The 21,503-nt window shown below is 39.8% G+C and overlaps 1 protein-coding gene and 1 non-coding gene across 2 annotated transcripts in view; both read left to right on the top strand.

Moving 5' to 3' along the window:
* Positions 1-21,503, top strand: part of LOC141457603 (uncharacterized) — a gene marked incomplete at its 3' end in the record, with an annotated part of 667,626 nt that overhangs the window by 492,594 nt on the left and 153,529 nt on the right. The gene's annotated exons all lie outside the window — the stretch shown is intronic.
* On the top strand, positions 7,748-7,820 carry TRNAK-CUU (transfer RNA lysine (anticodon CUU)). The gene has a single exon. It is a non-coding gene; the product is annotated as a tRNA-Lys (tRNA).

The raw sequence follows: 21,503 nt of genomic DNA, 5'->3' as shown, positions 1-21,503 counted from the left end.
GTAAACGGGGTCCAGGGAGCAAGAGCTCATTGAGGGAGATGCCTGAAGAGGACTTCTGGGAAGCGTTAAATACTACACGAATCTTTTCCGGGGGGTCGTCTGGGCGGTGTACCGCATGATGGGGAATATAATAGACAATTTGACCTGACTTGAGAGGAGGGGCCAGTTCCATATGATTCGAATCTAAGTAGTCTTTCATTAACTCCACATAGGGAGCACGGAGATGTGGGGACTTGGCATGACGGGATTCAGTTTGTAAGAGACGCCTTAAAGCAATCTTTCTGGATTCACCGAGGCAACACGGACTGGTTTTAAATGGCAGTGCTACTGAAAAACGACCATCAGGAAGTCGGAAATGTGACTTCGAGAAGCACTCTTCAGCCTTCAATTCGTCCGGGGTGAGAGGCGAAACCTCCGACACTTCCTCCAAGGCAAACATCCCATCCATCAGGCGTGACAAGACTAGGTCAGGGGGTGTGATATAGATTGGGGGGTTTTACCCGAGCCGAGTCGGAGTACCGTAGGTTGGGCAGGAATTGCCGGCATATGAGTGACTAGAGAGGGACCAACAGGTGAATCAGAACCTTCGGAGAGAGCAACCCCGGCAGAAGTTATGGTGGGAGGAAGAGTTTCAGGAAGGAAGGTATTACAAGTTTGCAGCGGACGCCGCGTTCTAATCAGACGTTGAGGTTTCGGGGGCGGAAGTTGGATAGCCAAAGTTGGAGGAGTGGGCTGCTGAGTGATGACTTCCTCTTGGGGAGTAGACCTGGCTTGAGCGGAGGACACAGACAAACTAGGGGGGCCTGACTGTTCCGACTGCACGGGGAGTTCAGGGTTATTGCAAGCAATCTGTTCCGACTCGGACCGGTACAAAAGGGTTTCGGCCGAAGGCTTGTTTTCTGGGCTAGACTGGTTAGCAGGTGCCTTAGGGGCTGGTAGTTGACCATATTTATGCTTGAACAAAATTTTATAATAGGTCCGATATAACTTGGAGTTGGACCTGCTGACCTTGACAGAAGCGTGAAAACAAACCCGCCTCGAGGGGAAGCTTCTCAAGGGGCCAGACATAATCCAGCCAAGAGTTGTTAGTCGGGCGTTGGGGGAACCATTTTGTGCCCGGATTATTTGACTAAGGTCGATGGCGTCAAAAACCGAGGCTGAAAATACTACGTCTACAGGACTCGGTTCGTTAAAGGTTGGGTCGGCTAACTGTTTATCCGCTAAATGCTGCCAATCCTTAACAGGGAAATAAGAGGACGGTGCATCTGGGACAGTCTTGGTGACTATGCGGAAGGGGACTTTGATTTGGGAAAATGGGGGACATTGCCTTAAATTGGTAGAAACTTGACCTACGACTTGGGTGGCGATGTTGCCTCCTATCCCTCGAATCCCACCTGACATAGGGTTGTAGTTCAATTTACTTTCTTTGGCGAATTTCTTGGACATCAAATTTATCTCACTGCCTGAATCCAGCAGGGCACGAGCGCGATACCACTGGCCATCTCCTCCAAGGAGATACACCAGGGCAGTGGGGGAAACTGACATATCGGACGGAAAAGACTTTACTATGGACTGACGTGGGACATTTGCCGAGTGACACAAACGGCAGCGTCTGCGACGGCAGAACGCAAAGGTGGGCAAGGGAGGGGTATCGCGCCTGCCAAGAATCTATAATTCCGGCGGGGGAGGGGGTGCTGGATGTCGTCCAAAATACGTTACAGGATGTACGGGGGGCAGTTCGTCGGACGAGGAAGACGACGAGGGTCGAGACTCAGAGTCCCTGACCCTGCCTAGAGGCAGATGAGGCTCAAAGGAGCTGGGAGGAAGAAGGGAGCGTCTTGGGAAGGGAGGCGGGGATTCAGGTAAGTCCTGGGAGCGTACCCTTTTGGGAGGAGATTTGGGCCTCGAGGGTCGAGAGGTTCGCAGGGACATCAATGGAGGAATTCCAGGGGCACTAGCTCTTCTCTGACTAAGGCTGGCAGATGGTGGAGGGGGGTGCAAGGAGGTATGATGCTCTCCATGACACTTCGCGCACCCGACCTGGCAAGGACATCGGGATACTGGGTGATAGATGGAAAGACAATTGGTACATAGGTTCTTTTCCGTAACCAAATCCCATTTGTCACTCACTGACAAGTTAACGTAGTGAGCGCATTTAGATAGGCGATGTGGATCCCCACAGAGGTAGCACTGAATGGAGGAAGAGGTTGAGGAAGTTGGGGCACGAGGAGTAGAAGGGATAGGCTGTGGCCTTGGAGGAGGTGAAGATGATGAAGGTCACCGTGGTGGACGAGGTACAAAACGGACTGATTTGGGTGAGTACGGTTTAACCTGACTGGGCGAGGGGATGGAAGCTGGTTGATGAGAAGGAGGCGTGGGACTAGGGCTGGGACTAGCCTGGACAGGAGGAGGGAAGTCCTCCTTGGCGACAATGTAGGAGAGAGTCGGTCCCCTTGGTCTTTTAGGAAATCCAACACTTGAGAACTGCAAGGCAGCTCGTCAAAGGATCTTAGGTACTTCTTCCTAAATTCCTCTTGCAGGCCGGGGGCCAAATTGGACAATGTAATGTGGCAAAGGAGAAAATCGAGAGGGTGAGGGATGGAACACTGGTCCAGTAAAATTTGTCTGCTTGACAGCCAGGCGATGCACGCTTCTATGCTGGGCTGAGGTTCTGGGAAGTGAAGGAAGTTGTCCACCATAGCGCTGGCGACCCGCAACCTTCCCTCATATCGGGCGTCCAGAGTCTCCCAGGCATAGAGGTATCCTTCCTCAGTGGAGGTGGCATTCTGGACGATGGACAAGGGAGGGGCCTTTCAAGAGCCTGAAGCCGCTTGGCTGCAGGGAGGGCTAGTCTATGAATCTCACGACTGAAAATTCCGTTTGAAATCCCCATACGTCAACACATCCCCCTCAAACACCGGAATCTTAGGGATGATGAGCTCCTGCAGCTGCCTTCTGGCGAGCTCCACAACGGACTCATCCACTACGCCAGTGTGGGAAGAGACAGACACCGGGGCAGGCTTAATGGAAGGAGGGGGGGTAGCCAAAATTGGCAAGACAATAGAAAGGTGGGCGAGTTCAGCCTGTTCGTGGCTTTGAGACAGTGCCAAGGCAAGAGGGGCACTATAGTCCGATGCCAAAGGCCGCAGCCATTCCCAAGCCTCTTTATCCACTGTCTGGGACAGAGACCTAAAAATGGTGGAGAGCTGCTGACATCGGGCGACTGACTTAGGGGACTCTGGGTCCAACAATTGAACGTTTCGAGTCCATTGATCCAGCCTGGCAGTGAGGTGGCGGCATCTAATGACATTCAGATCCCCACTGGCCTCAGACTGGATGGACGATCGCGGAGTTTCCTCCTGCGAAGGGGGAATGGGAACTGGCGAACGGGGAGGGGTAGTCTTCTCGGTGAATTCTTCCATGTTGTACAGGAAGGCTAGACAAGCAGGTTGTGCTGGCGAGAAAAAGAGTTATATACAATTGACAAAATAATAGCACAATACAAAAAATATAGACAAAATAACTAAAATAGACTAAGTAACTTGGTAGCTAATGCCAGTAGTTCATATAGAAAACACAAAATGAAAAAATACAATTAATTAGGTATACTAATATAAGAAACAAAGCTGAAATAATAGTGTACGCAAAGCGCTTAAGTTTTATAATTAAACAATTGGTGATATGAAGGAATATATAAATATATACAAACAAATATAAGAAACAAAAAAATTAAGGCTATAGTAGGCCAACCATTTACCTTACAATTAATGCCAACGCGTCGTATGAACAAAATATCATCAATCATATAAGTAAATTATTTCAACAAAAGGCGAAATTACTTACGAGAAAAAACAATAGTGTTCTGAAGACTGTTTCCCGGGTTTCGGCACCATGAAAAATAGTCAAAAGGAAGGGGGGTGGATAAAGACGCAATTAAACTTAAGGCTGGAATAGTGGGGGACGCCACCAGTCTTCAGAACACTTTGCAAATTAACCATAAACTTTATTCACAATTAAAATGTCTCCGAGGAGATACAGACAAAATATATGCAACTAGTGAAATAATAATAGATCTGAACACCACAGGGTATGTGACCCTTACCCTAACTTTGGTGCCCTTATACTCTTTGGTGCGGAATACGCACTACTCTCAATGAATAAGTATTGGTACAAAACAATATACAACGGGGAAATTAATTAGACTAATTATTTGTACAAGGCACAATATATCAGGGAAGACTTAATTGCAATAATTATTGTACAAGGCGACATACAACGGGAAAGTTAATTAGACTAATTAATTGTACTAGACAATATATCAGGGGAGACTTAATTGTAATAATTATTATACAAGGCGACATACAACGGGGAAGTTAATTAGACTAATTAATTGTACTAGACAATATATCAGGGGAGACTTAATTGTAATAATTATTGTACAAGGCAAGATACAACAGGGAAAACTTAGAACAATTGGTTGTACTAGGCAACATACAACGGGGAAATTAATTAATTTAGTTATTTGTCCAAGACAATATACGTATATCAGGGAGGAATTAATTGTAATAATTATTGTACTTATGTGAGTCTCTATCCTTAAAGTCCAAAAGTTTGAGCTCATTAAATAATACACTAAGACACAGTTTTCTTATAACCTTGTGAACACAAACCACAGTTTTAATAATAATACGCACAACAAGAAAAGGCTGATGCTAACATGGCCGACATTCTTCTTCACAGTGACGCTTGGCTTGCATCCTACTAGGACCTCCCCTCTCTCTCCTTGCTCATCCAATTCCGCCAACTGACTAAAGGGAAAAACAAGTCTGGGGGGCCGCTACTCTTGGGGAATCAAACAATATTATTTAAGTAATTTTACTGCATTAATTTTCTTTCATATTTTTTAAAATTTATTAGATGTCACTGACCCTTATGCTGTGATGTTTTCTTATCTTTAAATGAACCTTTCACAGTTCCAGCCCTATAAGCAGTTAAATTAATTACATAATGGAATTGAATAACACTACACTTCTTGTAACTTTTTAAATATTACGATCGTTGTTTCTCCTAAATTATGAAAGAAACTTTTATTAATGAACTGAATTTAATTTTATGTTTGATGTAGTTGTAAGATTTGCAGAACTAATTCAAAAGAAACAATTTATTATATTAAATAAAAAAAATTGTCCACACTGTGAAAGATTTGTTTAAAAATAATTATTTTATTATTTATTTGTATATTTGTTGTACTTTTATTTTAAATGTGTGACTATACTAACTGACGGACTAAGTCCGCCAAGCCGGTCCCAAGTCCAGGTGAGAAAGGATGAGGGGTCCGTCGGAGTTATGTTTCAGGATCTAAAGGCTAACTATACGCAGAGCCAGGAGGGGCAGGATATATTCATATATGTTTTGCTGTGTAAATATTGTATTGTTTGCAACCCTCTATAAAACTATAAATAAATCTATCCAAAAGGTACAAAAATCTCTTTAACAAAAACTTACAGTTTAAAAAGTTAAGTATAAGGGTTGATTAAACGCCAAAAGGTACACAAATCAGCAGGTAACCAACATTTCATTAAACTTTATTGATATCGTTAACGTAATTTTACTGTATTAACTTTTCATTAATACTTTTTAGATTTTACTACATGTCCCAGACCCTTATGCTGGCCATTTTATTCATAATAATTTTTTTGATATAATAATAAAAGGTGAGTAATACCGTCATAATTAGTTATAAAAAGGCACTTTATTTTAACTATAATCTAAATTATTATTGTGATTTTTCTTTTTAGGCGCTTTATTCTGAATAATCATCACACTCTCATGCCCATTCAAATGGAAAAGGGAAAGTAGGAGTTGATCTACGTATTGCTGCTGAAATCTGAATCACGGAGTTAAAAGAAATTGAATCTTGAATTAGTCTTCCAGCAGAATATATGAGCACAAATTATGCAGTTAATAACAAATAAACAATACTTGTAATTATAATTCATTTGCAAACTTTAATTGTATGTAGACTTTTATTGAGTACTTGTCAAAGACTTTTTGTTATCAAATAATTAGTAAAGCACTTTAATAATAATTGTTTTGTTTTTTATTTATTTATTTAAATATTAATTGCCATCTGAAAAACATAAATATCTTTATTTTGTATATAACCTTCAGAGTAATCCATCTAGGGATAAATTAATTTAAAAATATCCATAATTACATGGTATATATTTAGTAAGTAGTTCACAGTATTTACTGTATAATAAGGAAAGTAAAGTAATCGCCTATTTTTTCAGGCGGGATTTATCGTCCATCTACCAATTAGGTGACGTGGACAGGGGCGAAAGCTCATACTTAACTAAAAACAAATTTTCCTGACAAATAAACAGTAGTCTTAATGGGGATCTACCACTTATAAAGCCACGTTCTTGATTACAAGACCAACGCCCGTCCCTAGTATATCAACATTATATTTATATCTATAATATATATACAAATATAAGTAACCAAATTAAAATTGTAATTAAAGATAACTACAATAATATTTAATATTAATAAACCATGTTAAGTATTAATTATCTGTTATTTTTAAGAAGTGTACTTGGCAAATTGTAACTAACACATTTAATCAAAGGATGAACTTAAATCAATGATTTTTAGGTTCATAATGATGTAATAAATTTTTCAATAAAAAAATCTGACGTCACGGAAAAAATTCGGTGAATGCATTTTTTAAAAAATATTTTGAATGGCGCAGTGTCATAATTTTTTTTTTTTTAATTGCGTTTCATTAAAAACATGTGCATTAATAGTTAGATATCTCCTTTTAAAATCAATCTAAATTAAATGAAGCGAACCTTCTCGCTACACAAAAAATATTTTTTTTATGAAAATGGCCAGCTTAAGGGTCTGGGACATGTAGTAAAATCTAAAAAGTATTAATGAAAAGTTAATACAGTAAAATTACGTTAACGATATCAATAAAGTTTAATGAAATGTTGGTTACCTGCTGATTTGTGTACCTTTTGGCGTTTAATCAACCCTTATACTTAACTTTTTAAACTGTAAGTTTTTGTTAAATTTGAATATAAGGCATAATTTGTATCGTAATCTTTTGGTAATTTTTTATTTTTTGGGGGTATTTCAGAAGCGAAAAGGAGCCAATATTATAAGTGGTTTCATTACCACAGACGCAGACCGTGGTTGCCAAGGATTTCTTAAGTTTTTGTATTGGTTTGCCTTTAATCCTTCTTTATTTTCAGTTCCGTTTGCTTATTTTTGTTTTATTTTATTTTATTTCTATTTAGGTTGGGTTTCGTCGTGTACCCCGTATTCAGGAAAAACGGCGTGGCGCTCAACATTTTTTTTGTTTTGTTTTTGTCTTTTTCTTCTCTTCCCACCCACCCCCTTCTAAACTGATCGCTGGCGACACTAATACTTTGCGTTCACGACATCAGAGAGAGCGTAACAGTTTTGGCGCCCGACGTGGGGCTAGAAAAAGAAAAGAGACGGATATTTTTGAAGTGGATAATAACATTAAAGATTTAAAAATCATTGATTTTTGGACTAATTAATTTTTGTTTTTTGTTTGACCATTGATTTTTATTTTCTTTGATTTTGGTTTATTTTCGGAATTATCAAATAGCCAATAAAATGGATGACAGATCGAAGAAGGAAAAGTTAGACTAATGCGGCAAGGTCTTAAGAGCTATACGGTTGCAAGTTACATACATCACCGGAGACAGACGAAGCCCGGCTAGCTCAGTCGGTAGAGCATGAGACTCTTAATCTCAGGGTCGTGGGTTCGAGCCCCACGTCGGGCGCCAAAACTGTTACGCTCTCTCTGATGTCGTGAACGCAAAGTATTAGTGTCGCCAGCGATCAGTTTAGAAGGGGGTGGGTGGGAAGAGAAGAAAAAGACAAAAACAAAACAAAACAAAATGTTGAGCGCCACGCCGTTTTTCCTGAATGCGGGGTACACGACGAAACCCAACCTAAATAGAAATAAAATAAAATAAAACAAAAATAAGCAAACGGAACTGAAAATAAAGAAGGATTAAAGGCAAACCAATACAAAAACTAAAGAAATCCTTGGCAACCACAGTCTGCGCCTGTGGTAATGAAACCACTTATAATATTGACTCCTTTACACTTCTGAAATACCCCAAAAAAATAAAAAATTACCAAAAGATTACGATACAAATTATGCCTTTTATTCAATAATTACAAGGATGAACTCACAAAAAAAAATGATAACCGTAATTGAACAATTAAATTTCCTCAAAAGTTCGCAAAAAAAATAAATAAATAAATGGAAGAGTAATTACTACTTTCTTCTGACCACCCTCTCCTTCGCAAGCCCCTTTCGGGAATGTCCTTTGTCCCGCGACGGAATTGAGGAGTAATGCAGAATCCCAATTCTCTCCATTTCACTCAGCTCGCCTCTTGCTAGCCAAAACGGAACTGTCCTCTCTGTGGTGGCCACACTCGACTCGTCTCTCCTGACGACAAAACTGAACTGTCTTTTTTTTGTAGTTTTTTTTTCTATATTTCCTATCCAGGTGACTTTTTTTAAAAAACCCACCCCCCACATGATTTAATTCATTTCCATACAGCATTGAATTTAACAAAATAAATAAAAATATGTGAAATCTTTAGAAGTCCTAATATTTAATAAAAATGAAATTAAAATTTCCTGAACCTCAGGTAGCCACTATTAAAACAGTCACAAAATCACGAACAACCTCTATTCCGCCATTTTTCTTCCCCTTAGGTAATATACTAATTTGAAATTAGTAACACTTTCTCCTCTTTCCCGGAAAGAAAAATGGCGGAATAGGAGTTCCGTTTTGGCGACAGGAGCGACAAATTGAGTGTGGCCACACAAAGAAAAATCGAGTTTTGGGCTAGACGAGAGCGAAGTTGAGGTGGGAAGAGCGAGCTGAGTACATTGGCAAGAAAGAATTGGGTGATCGCTTTACTCCTCAATTCCTTCCATCGAGGGACACCACAGGAAATTCCTGAAAGGGGCTGGCGGAGGACAGGCTGTCAGCTCGAAGAAAGAAGTAGCATCAGAAGTAACAGCTTTCCCTTTATTTATTTTTTTTGTTGTTGAGAGTGAACTTTTGGGAACATTGAATATCCAATTAATTTTATTATTATTATTGTTTTTGTTCAGCCTTCTAATTGTTTAATACAAGCCATACTTGGTATATTAAACTCTTTTTTTCTTTTTTTTTTTGTATTTCAGTATTGTAAAGGAGTCAGCCAACATTACAAGCGGTTTCATTACCTCGGGAACAGACCGTGGTTGCCAAGGATTCCTTGGGTTATTCTTTTTTTTTTTTTTTTTTTTTTTTTTTTTTTTTTTTTTTTTTTTTTTTTTTTTTTTTCCTTACTCCTACTTTATTTTCATCCCCTATTAATTTTGATTTTATTTTCTTTTGGGTTTCGTCGTATACCCCACAATACGAGTATTGTTAATACTCGTATAAAGAACGGCCGGAAACCCCTTAAACGGTGGGGGGAACAGGAGACTTATGAAACCGAAGGCCGAGAGATGGGAGAGACGGCAGACAGACTATTGGAAGTTTTCATGTGAGGCGGATGTCCATAATACGGTCAATACCGGATTTCTTTTGAGGAACTTTCTCTTCAGTATTGAAATAGGCAAACAGAAGTACCCTGCCAGCGTATCTACCTGGAAGAGTTTTCCAGTCACAAAACAGTCACAAAACCACGAACAACCTCTATTACGCCATTTTTCTTCCCCTTAGGTAATATACTAAGTAGTATAGTTTCGGGCATTCTAGGACGTTTTTTTGCGTCGGGATTGACGACCTCGCAACGCGTCATCATGACGTCACAAGCCATGCCCCTCATCCTAATTTTGTGGTCCAGATGGACGTGGTGTTAGGGGTGTGACGTCATAACGACACATTCAGTCACGATGACACAAATCAATAGTGGTATTTTCCTTGTAGCGCATCTCCTACGTCACAAGGAACGCAAGTCCTGCGTCACAAGGTATACCTCGCATGCCGTCTAAATTGATGAGGGGTGGATTGGAAAATCGTGTACGTCACATGGTCGTCCAGTCCCACGACCATGCTGATCTCCTGCGTCGCAAGGACGCAATTCCTACGTCACAAGGCATATCCTCATATATACAACACTAAAATGTACAACTAAAATTATTTACCTTTTTAGACGAAAACACTTCGATGTAATTACAATGGTAAAGTTCATCTAATTTACTAATAATATTAAAATATAAACTAGAGATATGACAGCATTTGCACGTATCAGGACCCTCCACACATTTCGGAGTGGACCAAACACAATTCAAATAGTGAAAGTCTTTGTAATCGCTTTTTTGCGCAAAAGTCCGCGATAATGTTTCCAATTCCTGTAGTTTAACGTATAATAGCATAAAATCAAGGGCATTCTCCTTACTATTTGTTAAGCTGGAGAAATCCTGTTGAAATTGGTGATAGAAAGGGTGTGACGTGACAAGCTTCCATTCTTCCATTTTGTTACTAGTCTAAATAGCAATCGCAATACAACTGAACACACTTGTGGCGAAGGTGGGTGTCTATGGGAGGGGGAGATGGTCCACACTAAATAGTGGGGTTGTAACGCAATTAAAGCACCAAAATAGTTTATCACAAATTATACTGGATAGAAGAAGATTACCATTGTTTGTGCACATGGTGGTGCAGTAAGAATGCCAGAAAATGCCGGTAGGAGGCGGTGTAAGCAAGTTACAACATTGAACACAAAAATTATAATTGGAATTGGTATTGGTCAACAATATGTCATTGTTAGTAATATTATGGGAAAGAATGTTAAGTTTTTTATAATAACACATTTTAATAGTTATTCTAATCGATTTAAAATATTGTAAAAATAAAGAAGTATTATCTGGAAAACAATACGATATAGCAAAATAATCTGACACAAACATGCGTTTACCAGCATTGAATTCGATATTTTCAAAAAAATACAAATCGATAAAACACTGTTTATAAGTATCGATACAATAATAGGAGTATACATCGATTAATTTACATTTAATAGTTTTGTGTATTTCCAAAAGGGAAACATCACTTCTTCTACACACTTACAAATTTCAATCATATTTATATCTAACAGTGAAATTGGTTGGAAATACCTCTCATCACATGTAAAGTGTAAACATAGATTGGTTAAAGTGGGCATGCTGTTGTTATGTGACTAGTCGATAGTGACTAAACGGAAGCGTGTTTACGCCATCGCCTAAAATAAAACGTTTATCATCAAGCGAGGATAAACTCATTTTATTGCAATCAAAGGTGAATAGTTGGTGTTTTTTACATAGTATAGTTTTAAACGAGGAATATAGAACACAATCTCTATTATGTAAGATATTTAAATAGTCAGAAAATGTGATCTTATTAATGGCACTCCGTTTGATACCTTTCACCTTCTTTATAATTCCTCGTTTAAATATTCTAAGGTTATACATTTTCGGCCTTAATGCAACCACCTCTTCAATGGGATCACCACCAGTCTCATCGGAAAATATGCCCAACACCTTCTTGTTGTGATTTGAGAAACATTTATGTGTAGGCGAGTAGTTGGAAGTTCAAAGTGTGTTTTTAATACTATTAGGTCTTCATTGACATCGACGGTTTCAATTTTATAAAGATATGTGTCGGAATAGAGGAGGGTTAATGCTTTAGGAGTAATTTTAACATGACCAGGCAATGGAAATGATACATGTAATGTTTGGAAAGTTCTAAAATGGAAAATCCAACGTAAATAGGCCGATCAAAGTAAATGGACTCTTTGTGCAGATGAACAGCAATAACGTTTTCATTAAAAATTGTTCGATCCTTAAAGTTTGCTTTTTTGGACAGCTTGAGCAACGCTTGTTCAGACGTGACAATCTTAATGGTCAAACGCTTCCTCTTGTTTTCAAAACTTTTACCAAAAACAGAGTTGTTCATCAACTTATAGAAATCCTTTTCAAAATCATTTCTAGCCGCCTTTCTAAGGCTGGTGTTGAGTTCAATGTAGGGTTTAAGCCAGGGGGATTGATTAAATTTTAATATTCTATGCACTTGTTTAAGTACAACCCCCATGGATAGAGCCTGTTTTAAATTTCTATAATGTATCACATAATGGTGTTTGTCATCTAGTTTGGTATAGAGTTTTTTATTGTGATGATGTAGTAGCGGTGAAAACTGAGCGAAATAGTCGTGTAAGTGTGTAGGTAAATGAAGATCAACCTGTAGAATATAGCCAATCATCCGGAATGGTGGTTACGTGTATGGTCTCTTCTCCCTAGACCCAGTCAAACCCCCCGAAAGGGAGGTACTGTGACATTGCGAACCGACAGAGATTGTTAACATCTATGTAGAGAATATAGTTTGTTGGTTGTGTAGGATCATAGCCGGGTATGTGGGGATTATTGGCTTTAGCATATCTTGTAACACAGGAAGTAATGCCGCCACTAATCCCCGATTCGATCATGAGCAGTTTTTCATAATCCGTTAGAAGATCCAATTTAACTTTTGTACACTTTAAACATGCATCAAATGCTAGGCCAGGTGTTGTAAAATACCAACAAGGATCAATGTAGTAGATAGACTCACAAACCTGTCGAAACTGTTCAAATATGTCGCTTAAGAGAATTATGTCCGTTTTCAGATACAATTCTGTGTACTTCCGAAGTGTGTTCATGTGGAATGAGGACCAAAACTTTTGTGCGTGCTGGTAATCACTATTGGATATGGGCTCATCGGTTATATCGTTAAAGAAATAGCGTTTAGTTGGTAAAGCTCGTTCATCCATTCTCTCCATACCCGTCATATAGGCGTATGGAAAAACGCCATTTCTAAGTAGTAACTGTCTCTGGTCATTGTCGGGAAATTGTTTCTCCATTTGTGGGTATTCCGTCAAGTTATATATAAGATGTTCTAAAGTATCCGGTAGAAACCGGTATGTATCCAAAAAGCGAAGCCATATGGATGAGCAATCGGAAAACTTTTTCGAAAAACTTATATACATCTCTTCGGAGTTTGGTATTACCCACACATCTCCCGGATCAACGCCTAAAGACAATATAATCGGATGAGCATCATATCCGCTAAGGTTATGCATGTAGACTGGTATGAAATTTGGCAATTGTACATTGAGATTGCAGTTAGTATGCGCCGCGCAAATGAATTCACCCGTAAGGTCATCATGATGGTGAACTCTCTTCTCTAACCCGTTGAACGCAAAGTTCACAAATGCCACAATGGGTGGCATTAGCAAAATCCTCCAGTTGTAGTTGGGATAGTGCGTTCATTGGAATGATCACCTTATATAGGGCTTCCACATCTATAACAACTGAATGTAAATATTCCATAAATTGCTGGACCGCATCATCGCCCGTATATAGGAAAATGTCTTTTTGATAGCTGGCTAGCGTAGAGACCACCTTATCCCCCACACAGCAAACCTGGTGTGTGTGAATTTGTCTGGACCATGATGTGGATGAACATCCGGGTGCGCTGTGTACGGTAAAAGTAGGCACTCAAAGTCTGCATAGATAACTATGGGTATGTGTTGTTTATGGTGGTAGATTGTAAACTGTAATTGTGCGTTTTCCGTGGACATCCGAATGTGACATGGTTTGTGTTGATTACAGAAGAGTTGATGGGCGGCTAATCGTTCCTCGGCTGTTTCCCATCGACTGTTCTATAATCGTGATTGAATGATTTAAAGCATCGTTTACACATAACAACACCACCATGATGGTCACTATATTGGGAAGATACAAGCCGTGAGAGATTTTTTATCAGGCAATAATGAGAGGTATTTGTATCGCGTAGAAATAAAAAGCCAAAGTGTTCTACAGCCGCCAAATTCGAACTAACCCTAAGAGGAGAAACCTGCTTCTCCTTCTCGGTTAGAGAATAAACATTTACCGATACATTATTATCTTTCTCAAATCTAAGTATATTTTTTAAAGGTGTGGGAAAGCAAATATTATCGAAATTGTAATAGTGGTTAAGTTTCTATACATGGTTATACGGTGGGGTTTCTCCAGTTGACGACATAGAATGGCGTATTTAAAGCAGTAATCGTCAGTATTGCATATATTGACAATTGCTTTTTTATTGGCTATTTCCTTTGGTAAAGGAATGTACGCTCTTCCACCTAAAGGGCGATATTTAGTCAATCGGAGGACAAGGGAATCTGCTGAATGTAATTTCCAACCTGATCCACTAGTTTCAAATTCCTGTAGTTCGCGCAAAAGTTTTGCAAAACGTCTTTGAAGGTAGTGAATTAGGTTGGTGCTAGCGTCGATAATCTCTATCGAGGTTTTAAAATTTGCATTCGTATATTGTTCAAGATCAGAATTCCTATATCTACTATAAACACATTCTAGGAAGATGGATGATTTAAAGGTCAATAGATCTTCTCTGGCTTTAAGTAAATACTTTAATAGTACCCTGTGTTTATCTTGTAAAAATAGCACGGGGTCTTTTATATTATTAGTATTATTAATGCAGATACTCTGAGCCGATCTATTTAAAGCGGTAATCACCACACCATCCTGTAAAGGAACGGATAATAGACGATATTTCTTTTGATTTTGTACATTCCCTCCTCTAGTCCTAATAGGGGCTGTTGTTGTTGTTGTATCATCGTCACATGCAGTACAATCTGAAGAGACATGGTTTAATAATGACACCAAATTGGGTAATATACTAACACAATTTGGACATTTCCTGGGTGAACATGAGTAGAGAGGATTTGGCGGTTCTGGCGCACCTAAAATACAAAATGGCGGCCATCCCCTCCCCTCCCACCCCCCTCCCCCTCCCCTACCCCCACCCCTCCTTATTGACCAATCATCGATTTCGACGAGGGTTTAAGCCACGCCCCTACCCCCACCCCTACCCTTTTTGACCAATCATCGAACTCGACGAGGGTTTAAGCCACGCCCCCTACCCCCCACCCCAACTTATTGACCAATCATCGAACTCGACGAGGGCTTTAGGCCACGCCCCTTCCCCCACCCCACCCTTTAAATCGACCAATCAGTGAATTCGATGACACCCCTTTTACCCCCACTCCTACCCCCACCCTTCTTAATAGACCAATCAGCGTATTCGACGACATCCCTTTACCCCCACCCAAGCCCTACTCCTATCACATGACACCTACCTTTACCCCCACCACCTCTAGGTCGTCGTATTCGTTGGCCTCCTAAGCTCCTCCTACAAGATGGCGTCTCTTCCAACAGCTGTAGTACACAAGATGGCGGACCTCGTACCATCTGATGACCACAAGATGGCGGACCTCATACCTCCACCCCCCTCGCCCATTGATAGACAGGAGGGGATTTTTTTTTTTTAATTATTTTTACTTACCTGGGATTCGATCCTACAACCTTCGTACTGGTAGACACGTCATCTGCACCAGTCGGCCACAGTGGTAGTCTCGCTTACTCTAGTTTTGAATGTTCTCTTATGTTTTAACTTGGAATTATTTTTTAAAAAATCTAACCCCCCTCACCAAGAATTTTTTTTTATTTAAATTACCCCCACTATCACAAAAATATTCAACTTAAATAAAAATGGATAACCTCACTTTAGGTAATAGAAAAAACTATTTACTTACCCCCTCCACCTGGACTGCTTCCGCTGCTGATGACGCGACCTACACTCACTGAAAACTAAACCCGAACTGACACTTGGACTGCGATACTAGCATTAACCCCCCACCACAATTACGTCACACTCTAACTAGCCAATAGAATTGCATCTTTTTTTCCAAATGATTACCTCTCTGGACAGGTCTCTGTAGCAAGCCACCCCCTTTCCCTTCCACATCTTTTATCATACCTGTTAATTTATATATATGCCAACATAGCTGGACATGTAGCCAGCTGTTTGAACAGGCAAGTAAAAATAATGATGACTCATACCATTGTCATATCCTCAACGAGCACAAACATGCTCCAACAAGTCTGGACATGTAGCCAGCTGCCTCTTTCGCTTTAACCGTTTTTTTTTTTTTGTTATTATGAAGTTAAAAGTAAATTGAACTTTGAACTTTCATATATCTTATTATTATTTCCGTTTACCAACTATACAAACCTGTATGAACATGCTCCAACAAGTCTGGACATGTAGCCAGCTGCCTCATTCGCTTTAACCGTTTTTTTGTTATGTGTGATTACCTGAACATGCTCCAACAAGTCCGGACATGTAGCCAGCTGCCTCATTCGCTTTAACCGTTTTTTTGTTATGTGTGATTACCTGAACATGCTCCAACAAGTCCGGACATGTAGCCAGCTGCCTCATTCGCTTTAACCGTTTTTTGTTATTATGAAGTTAAAAGTAAATTGAACTTTGAACTTTTTAATAAAATATAAATAAGTTTTAATTTCCTTTTTTTTTATTTATCACATAATTTGTATATGGCTTAATATTGCTCAACTTGCACCTTAACCCCATAAAACTTTCCTGTAATTTTAAGTGTAAAAAGGAAAAATACGAATGAGCAAACATTAATTAAAACATTTTATTTTTATTTAACGGAAGTATACAAGTAAAATAATAACATTTATTTCACAGTATAAATTTATTTCAGTTTACCAACTATACAAACCTGTATGATCATATCATCGGTGTAGTCTCAATATGTGTGATTACCTGAACATGCTCCAACAAGTCTGGACATGTAGCCAGTTGCCTCTTTCGCTTTAACCGTTTTTTTTTTGTTCTTTTTATTTCCGTTTACCAACTATACAAACCTGTATGAACATATCGTATAGTCTCAATAGGATGACACGTATGATTAGCTGAACATGCTCTTACAAGTCTGGACATGTAGCCAGCTGCCTCTTTCGCTTTAACCGTTTTTTTTTTTGTTATTATGAAGTTAAAAGTAAATTGAACTTTGAACTTATTAATAAAATATAAATAAGTTATAATTTACTTTTCTTTATTTATCACATAATTTGTATATGGCTTAATATTGCTCAACTTGCATGTCTGAGCTTGCCCTGTTTGAATTGGTCAGTAATTAACTGATATCTCCCACCCTTGGGTATGACGTCACTAATAGTTAGCCAATAGCATTTCGTGTTTTTATTAATAATCGATTATTATAATCGATTCTTCTGATAATATAAAAGTCGCTCCAAATTCGGCTGCGGTCATAAAGTGTTTAGTGTTCTTAGTGTCAACAGCTTTTCCAGCATCTTGCCTTCTTTGAACTGTAAGTACTTTTTTTATTATTTTTAACAAATATATATATATATATTCCTATTATTTCACCTTTTTTTATATTTCATTTTTTCTAAGTTTTCAATTTTAAATTTCATTCTGTATAGTTAATTTTATTTCTTGTATATATTTCTTTAGTAATATCTTAGTCTAGTTTATATTCTTATTAATTTTTAAATATTCGCGCTTTATAAATATATATATATTTGTATTTATTATTTCGTGTTACGTACTATTTTATTGATAATGGAGTGTCAGTATTGTGGAAAAATGTTTTTACGGGGGGACTATAAGGAGCGTCATGAACGTGCTTGCGCCGCAAATGAGCAATCTCGTCAATGTCCAAATTGTAGAGAAAGGTATTCTTCTCGAAAAACGATGCTTGCTCATTTGCGACGCTGCGGTACTGAAACACCAGTCATGGCAAAACGAGCTCGTATTGAGACAGCTCAAGGCCATTTATATGAAGTGGAGTCAGCCTTTGGGAGGACTCTTCGAACTTTTTTCCTTCCAAGTTCCGGGGCAGTCGACGCAATGGAATTTCTAACAGGTCAGATAGAATCATTGCGTCGTCTGCTTCAGGAAGTAATGGCAGACAGCGATTCTCCCCTGAAATATAACTTGGTCTTGGAGGCGACCTTTGAAAACATCAAAGGTGAAACTTGTGATCGCGCCTTCAAGACTAAGAATAAAGTAATTTATGAAGACTCCTCCATCGACGACTCTCTTAATGAGAGCTTCAAGAAGATTATAGTAGAGATGGAGGAGTCAACACTAAAGGGGAGCGGCTGGTGCCTAAAAGAGTTCGATGGAGTCCTCTTAAAAGTAAATAAATTTACCCCTCTCGGCGGCTCCAGCTTCATTCCCCTTCCTTCTCACATTGCCAATAAAAAAGCCGTCATCAATGTCCAAAATATGGATGACCGGTGTTTTCAGTACGCGATTCTCGCTCGCTTCATCGCAAAGGATCCACAACGCGTTAGTAAGTACGCTAATCTTGAACACAGGTACAATTTTGACTGCATTTCCTTCCCCACTCCTCTCCATGAGGTGAAAAAATTTGAAAAGTACAACAACATCACGATAAATGTTTTCACCCTTGGAGAGAAAGGAAACGTGTACCCTCTAAAAGTGGTAAAGCAGGAGAAGGAAGACCATCGTGATCTCCTTCTTCTGACTTTAGAGAATGGACGGAGCCACTACACTTACATTAAAGATTTTAATAGATTAGTGGCCCGACAAATTACTTCTCATGAACAAAGGGTACACGTTTGCAAGCGGTGCTTTACTCATTTCAACATGGATGGTGAAAGCATCGCCGAGCGGGTGAGGGAACATATGGAGTATTGTGGAGTAAACAGACCGACCCGGATTGTATTGCCAGAATGTAACGACGATGGGACCCCTCCAAAAATATCTTTCACAAAAATACAAAACCAAATGAGGGTTCCCCTCGTCGTTTATGCTGATTTTGAGGCAATTTTAAAAAAAATGGATACAAACGGAAACAATGTGGGCCGGTCGTACACAACTCCCTACCAGAGCCATCTTCCTATGAGTTTCTGCACTTATGTGAAAGTGGCAGAAGACATACGCCACTGCCTTCCTGCCGATTTTCCTGCGGAACCTTACATCTATACGGGTGAAGATTCCGCAGAGAAATTTATGGCTTACATAAAGGCGGTGGCCGAGAAGGTGGCTCTGGTGTACTCCATTAAGCGGCCAATGCTACCCCTGACACCATCTCAGCTGGAAGACTTTAAACGGTCCCCAAAATGTCACCTCTGCAATCTTCCCTTCAATAGATCCGATCCTAAAGTGGCGGATCACGATCACATCACTGGTGTGTATCGTGGTCCTGCTCACAATTCCTGCAATATCCTTTACCGCACTCCTCGTTTCCTTCCCGTCTTCCTCCACAATCTGAGCGGCTATGACGCCCACTTTATTGTTCGCCAGTTGGGGTATGACTCAAGTCGCATTGACGTCATCCCCAACAGCGAAGAGAAATACATTTCATTTAGCAAGCAAGTGGGCGCTCTAACCGTCAGATTTGTGGACACCTTCCGTTTCATGTCTTCTAGCTTAGATAGGTTGTCCAAGAATTTGCCCAACAATAAATTTATAGACACGGGCAAATTCTTCCCCGCCGACAAGATGGATCTGGTCGTAAGAAAAGGAGTGTACCCCTATGACTACACAGATTCGTTCGAGAAACTTAGGGAGACGGTTCTACCCCCTAAGGAGGCATTCTATAGCACCCTTAATGAATGTCACATCTCGGACGAAGACTATCAGCATGCCCAGTCAGTTTGGGAGGCCTTTGAAATTAGAACCCTAGGGGGGTACAGCGAACTCTACCTTAAAGTAGACGTAATGCTCTTATGTGACATCTTTGAAAATTTCAGAGATGTTTGCATAAGAGCATATTCGCTGGACCCTGCCTGGTATTTCACGGCCCCAGGACTGGCTTGGGATGCCATGCTGAAGTGTACAGGGGTACAGTTAGATCTACTCACTGATTATGACCAGCTCCTGATGGTTGAGCGGGGCATTAGGGGTGGCATTTGCCAGTGCAGTCTTCGCTATGGTAAAGCTGATAATGCTTATCTGTACCCAGATCGAGATCCTCATAAGGAATCTAGCTACATTGCCTACCTAGATGCAAATAATTTGTACGGGTGGGCAATGTCAAATCCACTTCCTTACGGGGCTTTCGAATGGGTATCAGATCCGGATACTCTAGACTGGGGCAATATGCAGGAAGATGGTCCCTTCGGGTATATTGTCGAAGCCGATATTGAGTATCCGGCCGAGTTGCACGAACTGCACAACGATTTCCCCCTTCTCCCGGAGAATAGGGTGCCTCCGGGACAGGTTAACAAGAAATTGTTGGCTCCATTGACCAACAGGGAGAAATACGTTGTTCACTTCGTCAACTTGAGGCAGGCCATGGGTTTAGGTCTGCGGTTGGTACGCGTACATAGAGCGCTGCGATTCAGGCAGTCCCGTTGGCTTCGCCCTTACATCGACCTCAACACCCAAATGAGACAACAGGCGACCAACGACTTTGACAAAGACTTCTACAAACTAATGAACAACGCAGTATTTGGCAAATTCATGGAGGACGTACGAAAACGAACAAAAATAGAACTGGTAACTGACGAACGTAGAATACGGAAACTAATAGCGAAACCTACTTTTAAAGACAGGACGATCTACTCAGAGACGCTGACTGCTGTACATCTGGACTTTGAACAGATCACGATGAACAAACCAATCTATGTTGGGATGGCCATTCTTGATCTGTCCAAAGTCCGGATGTATGACTTTCACTACAGTACAATGCTGACAAAATACGGACCTGACAAACTAAAACTTTTATACACAGACACTGACAGCCTCATGTACTTAGTAAAGACGAAAGACTTTTACGAGGACATAACTACAATGATGGACGAATTTGACACCAGCGACTACCCAGACGGACATCCATGTAAGAGCAACAGAAATAAGAAGGTGTTGGGGAAGTTCAAGGATGAAGCCAGTGGAGAGCCTGTCTCTGAATTCGTGGGCCTCCGCGCAAAGATGTACGCAGTACGCATCCGCGGCCTAGAGAAGAAGCGGGCGAAAGGGATAAAGAAGGCAGCCGTAGATAAAAAAATCACCTTTGATGATTATATGGCTGCCCTGTTCGAGGGAAAAGAGTTTACAACCACGTTTAGAACAATAATTTCTAAAGAACATAAACTCTTTTCCGTCGAACAGAGAAAAGTATCCCTTTCGCCCCACGACGACAAACGCCATCTAGTCGATCGTGTACATACTCTCGCCCATGGCCACTTTACCATAGCGGACTTGCCTGTGTAAAGTTGTGGATTTTTTGTAAATATATATTTCATATACTATGTACATGGTTACCTTGTTTAGAGTAGGTCTTTTTTTTGTTCTAGTCAATCTTTATTTATTAATTTTTTTTAAACGTATTTTTGTAAATATTTTTTTCCATATATTATTATTTTTTGTAAATATTTTTTCTATTTATTATTAGTATTTAGTATTAAGTTTTTTCTAATTAATAGTTTATTAAAATAAAAAAAAAAATTAAAAAAATTAATAAATAAAAAAAAAGGTGGTGGGTATTAGTTTAAGTTATTTTATTTATGTAAATACGATGTGTGAATGATGGTGGCGGGTGTGTGAATGCAGTGTAGATAGATTTCCTGTGCCATG

This window comes from Rhodnius prolixus, unplaced genomic scaffold (assembly GCF_049639745.1).
Source record: "Rhodnius prolixus isolate KJV_2025 unplaced genomic scaffold, Rpr scaffold_34, whole genome shotgun sequence".
NCBI lineage: Eukaryota > Metazoa > Arthropoda > Insecta > Hemiptera > Reduviidae > Rhodnius > Rhodnius prolixus.
Note: the sequence above shows the minus strand (reverse complement) of the source record. Positions and strands in the feature narration are given on the sequence as shown.